We start from the raw sequence: 6,218 nt of genomic DNA on the forward strand, positions 1-6,218 counted from the left end.
TTCTCCTTCTGGTATGCCCATTATTCTTATATTGCTCTTTCTGATGGAGTCAGAAAGTTCTTGTAGAGTTCTTTCATTTCTTTTAAGTCTCAAGTCTCTTTCTTCTTCAATTTGTGTCATTTCCAGGTTTCTATCTTCGATGTCACTGATTCTTTGCTCCATCTGGTCAACTCTACTACCTAAGCTGGTTATTTCATTCTTAATTTCTTCTATTGAGTTCTTAATCTCCAGAAATTCTATTTGGTTCTGTTTTAAGATTTCAATCTCTTTCGTAAAATGTTCATGCTGTTCTTTGATTGAGTTTCTGAGTTCCTTTAACTGCCTATCTGTGTTTTCTTGTATCTCGTTGAGTTTTTCAGAACTGCAATCTTGAATTCTCTGTCATTTAAGTCACATATTTCTGTATCTTTAAGTGCCTTCTCTGGAGATTTTTCACTTTCTTTCTGAGCTATCTTGTTGCCTTGGTTATTCATGGCGATTACTGGTTTACTATTTCTCTTCCTAGACATCTACAGGAGTGACTTCTGCAACAGGTTGATAGAAAGCGGTCTTTCTTTTGTTTGCCAGTACTTGTTGGTAGAATGTTTTATTATTTCTCCAACTGCAACTTATTTTCTTCTCCCACACAGTAGTGCTATGTTTTCTCTGCACTATTCCAACTTCTCACACAATGGGGGATTCCTGGGAGACGGGCTTCTCCTCTGTTAATAGTTCATCTAGGTCACAGGGCGCAGTGTCCCGGTGGGTATGCGGAGAGCTTTTGATGTTCCAAAGCTCTTCCAGCTGCTGATTCAGAGCCCGTATATTTCAGCAATTCTGTTTACTCCTGCAGGGATCCGCCCAGATAGGTGGGGTCAGGGCGGGGTGAGTTGTGAGAGGTGGCCCAGAGCAATGGCGGCGACCACCACCACAGCCGGTCCTGCTTCCACAGCTCTCTCCCCTTTGCTGGAACTAGTTGGGCTGTGAATTTGTGTTTGCGGTCCACAGATCTCAAAACAGCAAATTTTCTGTTGTTTTGATCTGACACTGCTACTGTTTCGCTTCTAGCACCGGGCAGGTGGGGGCGGGGCGAGCTCTGGGAGGGGAGGGAGGGGGCGGCTAGTCTCAGTGCCTAAGGCTCCGTTCTCTGCTCGGCAGTGTGGGCTCAAACCACCGTTTTCAGCCTTTTTCCCTCAGTCTCTTCTCCGAGGTCTCTGCCGTGAGCGTTGGGTTCAGCCGTGTTATATGCTGTCCCCTCAGCCCTGTGGAGCCCTGGCGGAGCCCTAGCAGTCCGATCTCCCGCAGCTGCGGTAGTTCCGGGAAGCAGCGAGCTCCGCGCACTGAGCTAGGTCTGCGTCCTGCGCCCGCGCGGTTCCGTCTCCGCGCGCTTCTCCCTTTCCTCCTCCCTCCGCTCGCGCGAATCTCCCACCTGTAGGTGATTTCAGTTGGTAGTGGGCCTCTTCGTGTTGCCTGTCTGCTGTGCAGGGAGTCCTTTGTGGAGTTTTTGTTGTTCGATTCTTTGTAAATTCCAGGGGAGCTTTACAGAGGCTCACCTCACTCCGCCATTTTTCCGGAAGTCTGGTCTTTTATTTTGAGGTTCACGCCAGACCCCCTGACGACGCCCAGCCCAGGGAGGGCACTGCCAAAGTGAGTTTGCTTCTGAGTTTTCACTGAGGGGAATGGCTCTGTTAGTAAAAACATGGGAATGCAGAGAATTGCTGTTCTTTGGGATTTAAGAAGGTACTGTGGTTCTGTGTGTAGTGTAAGCCTTCCATTTTGGTTTGTTGAATTGGATTGAATTCCACAAGGACGAGAGGATGTGGAGGTTAGAGACATTATCTGGTCATGAAATTCAAGCCAAAATGATCCTGCTTATTATGCTCCGGGCGTGACTGGCAGGGAGCCTGTTCCAGAACTTCACGGGCACTCATGCATGGATTCGCACAGTGGGCTTACCTAGTAGGCACGGGGGCTCCTGTTTTGTCTGCAGCCTCCTGCTAAAGACCTGGAGTGGATTCCTCTCACTGTCCCGAGGGCAGCAAGGTGGGTGCTCAGGGGCAGGAGCCATGTGCTTCAACTCTACTCAGTGATTTAATCAATAAGTGTGTCTAGCACCAACTGTTAGGTTGGTGCAAAAGGCATTGTGGTTTTGCAATCATTTTTAACCTTTTAAACCGTGATTACCTTTGCACCAACCAAATACATGTCAGGTTCAGTGCTCGCCCTGGGAGAGGCAGGGAGGGATGCAAAGATGGGTAAAACAGGTATCTGCCTCCCAGAAGCTTACAATCTAATGGGGCACACAGACTTGTACACAACTTAACAACAATTTACAACAGTGCGACATCAGTGCTGGAAGAGAGGTACAGGAAGTCAGTCCACAAGAGGAAAGAGAGGTTAATGCTGTCAGGACACAGAGCAGACGTCGTGCCCATGGGTAGGGATCTGACAGCTGGGACTTCATTCATTCATTCATTCAATATTTATTAAGCATCAGCTATAGTCTAGGTATTGTGTGGATACTGGGCTCTTCTGGAGGAATCAGAGCTGCACGGAGGTTGTCACTGCAGCCCCACAGGACAGCCTGGGTCAAGAAACAGCCGTCGGCCTTACTTATTCGCACCGCTTGAGTCACTATCCTGCTTAAGGTCCTTTCTTTCTATACCAGAGAGAAATAATTTGAGGGTATTCCCCAGATAGGGCAAGATGCGTGGCCTCCCGAGGTTCAGGCTGCTTGGTAATATCTCCCTCTTGCACTCTGTGGGCTGGAAGGACCCCCAGCGCTCTGTGGACAGTTGAGAGATGCCTTCCGGCAGTAGGTGAAAGCACCTTCAGGCAGCCGTCTGTGGCCTTCGCAGCTGTGTCCTCACCCACCAGGATGCAGAAGAGCCGGCCAACCACTCCTCTCTCCATCCAGAGGGCCAGGGAGCGTCCTTTATTGGGACCATCCCTGGGTGAGCCCAGATATGTTCCCGTGGAGCTGAGAAGCAATCCAGATGCACGGCTGATGGAGCGCAGTAGGCCTCCCACTTCCACCTGCAGTCTCGAAACATTTACCACTAATTAATTTCTGAATTACACAACAATACACTTCCTAATTACACAGGGGGAGAACTAGCAGCTATAAAGGGGTCGTTATCCATTGCACAAGTGATTTTAATAGATGCTCTCCCAGAAATGAGAGGAGGGAGGGGAAAAGAGGAAGGAAAGAGAGAGAGAGGTGGATAGATTGAGACTGAGAAGGAAACCCTCCTTGTCTCAGGGGCTGGCTGTCATCTGGAGGAGCTCAGCTGTCTGGGGACCTCAGCCACCCTCCAGGAGACATGCAGCTGTCTCTGGACTCAGATAGGAAAGGCTGCCTTGGGAACCCTGCCAATTGTGCAAATACCAACATGGAAATGTAAATAATAACACTCAGACAAGATGCAAACATAATTATAGCCCAACATTACGAGGAGAGAGACTCACTGGGGACTGGCCGCGTTTTCACGTCTTGAAGTTCCATTTTGCATTGTGGTGATTAGAGCAGAGATTCTAGTTTCTTTCTTTATCTTTTTTGTTTTGTTTTTACCGTCACATGGATATTTTTCTTTTGTATTTATATCAGGTTGGCTAGCACTTTAAAACAAGTGGCTTTTGTATCATGTTGGAATATCTGGATTATTCAATGTTTATCAGGCTTGTGCAACATTACTGTGTACCTACTATGTGCGGGGAAGTATGCTGGGCAGTGGGCTGCAGACACAAATGATCATGGTGTGATATCATATGATCGTGATATGATAAAATCCCTGCCTTTGGGTATGTCACTATAATCTGAGGAGAGAGACAGGTATAAAAACCACATGGTTTCAATCTGAGGCAATGGGACAGTGGTGATGACAAGGACAGGCAGCCATGAGGACCCTAGCTCCATCTTGGGATTCAGGCAAGGCTATGTGCAACAGAGGAGAGTGTGAAATCGGAGTCCCCTCCAGTCTCACCTAGATCCTGAGGCCCAGGGAGCCCTCCCTCACCCTCCGCACCTGGCTGATAGGTAGAAGGCCAGGTAGGAAGGCTGTAAGCAGTGGGTGGTTAATGTGAGTGGCGAATTGTATCTGCCACAGTCCCTCAGGAGACAGGAACCACAGCAGTTATTTGATCAGAAAGAATTCAATGTCATAAGTTGCTAACTAGGTATAAAGTTATAACTAGTAATTGAATGGGTAAAAAGAGTGTTTAAAGGTATCATGGAAGTAACAGCTGTAGGCAGCTACTACTCTAGGGCTGAGTGAATAAAGGGAAGAGGTTGGAATGACTGAAACTTAGAAACTTAGAGGAGAGACCCCATCAGGTTGAAACTCAGACCTCTGAGGAGCTGGTCTCTGGAGAGGGGGAGGCTATGCCAAAAGCAGGCAGTTTTCACGCGGGAGGAATGATTAATTGCAAAGTGGATTCAACTGCTGCTAGCGCCCCCTGTTGGCAGAGCCGAATACAGAGCCCGGTGGCAATTCAACACAGTGCCCACAGATTCAGAAGGTAGGTAGGGTCATCCCAGGATTGGGGCTTACTGACCTAGAGATATGCCCCTGGGGGACCAGGGTGTTCATACAGCCCCAGCACGTACCTGTCCTGGGGCTCATCTGCTCCTGGCCTCTGGGCTTTTCAAGGGGACAATTCCTTTAGGGCACAGCTCTGAGCCAGTAGGGGAGGTTTAGTGTCAATCTTGAGGCTCCCGCCTCCCCAGTCAGGGAAGGAAGAGATTGCACTTTAGCAGGGACCTCATGGCAGCTTCACGCTGAAGGTGGCCATAATTGTAGGGCTGGGAGTCGGGAGACCCGACTCTTTATTTTGGCTCTGTTGTTAGCTGTCCAGTGACCTTAGGTAAGTCACTTCACCCCTCAGGGACTCAGTACCCACACAGTCTCCACTGGGAGCATGTGTGTCCTGGATCTGTGTCCTAGTTCTTGGGGGCTGTCATGGAGGGCTTTGTCTGGTGGCTCTTTGTAGCTGCTCCCAGGTTATGCTGGGCCCTGGGTGCTCCTCTGGACTGTGCTAGCAGAGAGGCTGCATGTGTCCTGTACCCTGTCCTCCCTCATAGCACCCTCTGCCCCTTCCTTGCAGCCTGGGGCTCTGTTCTGCAATTCATTTGATTTCAGTTTGAATTCAGTGTCCACAAGTTCTTTTCATTTTGTTTCACATGCTGAATCTCTGGAGCCCAATATGCAAATTTATGGAAAGCAATATGCAAATAAGAGTGTAGAGTATCAAGCCTGCTAGAGAGGAAACTGAACTGTCAGGGGACCCAGGCACCCCGCTGGCTCTATGTTCCACCCCCCACCCCTCCCCATGACTTTTCCAGGCCTCAGTTTCCTTATCTGTAAGGTGAGGGAGGTGGGCTAAAGAGTTACTCAGCTTCCTTTCCGGCACTCCAAACCCACCATTCTGTGTTTGGGAAAATTATTAAAGTATCTATGGAGAGAACAGCTTCTGCAATGGACTCCTTTCAGCGGGAAGGTCTTGGGTTACAGTGGGAAGCTAGGAACCTAGGGTTGAGGGGACCCTTCCAGTAGAATTTCTGTGTCCTTACCCTTGTTTGGTCTTTCTTCTCCATCCCACTAAGGCATAAAAGTAACAACAATAACAGCTAACACTAGTTGAGTTTTTCTATATGCCAGAATGTCTAGGAAATGTTGTGTGTATTATCTCATTTAATCAATAAGGTACTGGGGCGAAGAGCTAGGGTTATGGAGCTGGCCATTTAGCTGCAGAGGCAGCTCTGTCACAATCACTGACTGTGTGGCCTTGGGCCACCTGGTTAATGCTGACCTTTCTGTCCCTAAATTTTCTCACCTGGAAATGGGAATAATTATTGTACTTGCCACATAAGGTTGTGGTCAGGATGAAATGAACTGGTCCTTGTGTTCAGAGCGGTGTCTGGCACATGGTAAATACTCCATCACAATTCAGCTATCAACACTACAAATGCTGGTACTCTCAACAGTTCTACCAGACGGCTCTCTTACTCCCTCTGACTGCTGAGGAAATGGAGGCTTGAGAGGTGAAGGGGAGGTGGCTGTCTTAGTCAGCTTGGGCAGCTACCACAGATGGACCGGATGGCTTATAAACAACAGACATTTGTCTCACCGTTCTGGAGGCTGGAAGTCCGAGATCAAGGTGCAGCGGGGTGGGGTTCTGGGGAGAGACCTCTTCTGGGATGCAGACTACTATCTTCTCATTGTCTCCTGACATGGTGGAAA

Source organism: Rhinolophus sinicus, linkage group LG12 (genome assembly GCF_036562045.2).
Source record: "Rhinolophus sinicus isolate RSC01 linkage group LG12, ASM3656204v1, whole genome shotgun sequence".
Classification (NCBI taxonomy): domain Eukaryota; kingdom Metazoa; phylum Chordata; class Mammalia; order Chiroptera; family Rhinolophidae; genus Rhinolophus; species Rhinolophus sinicus.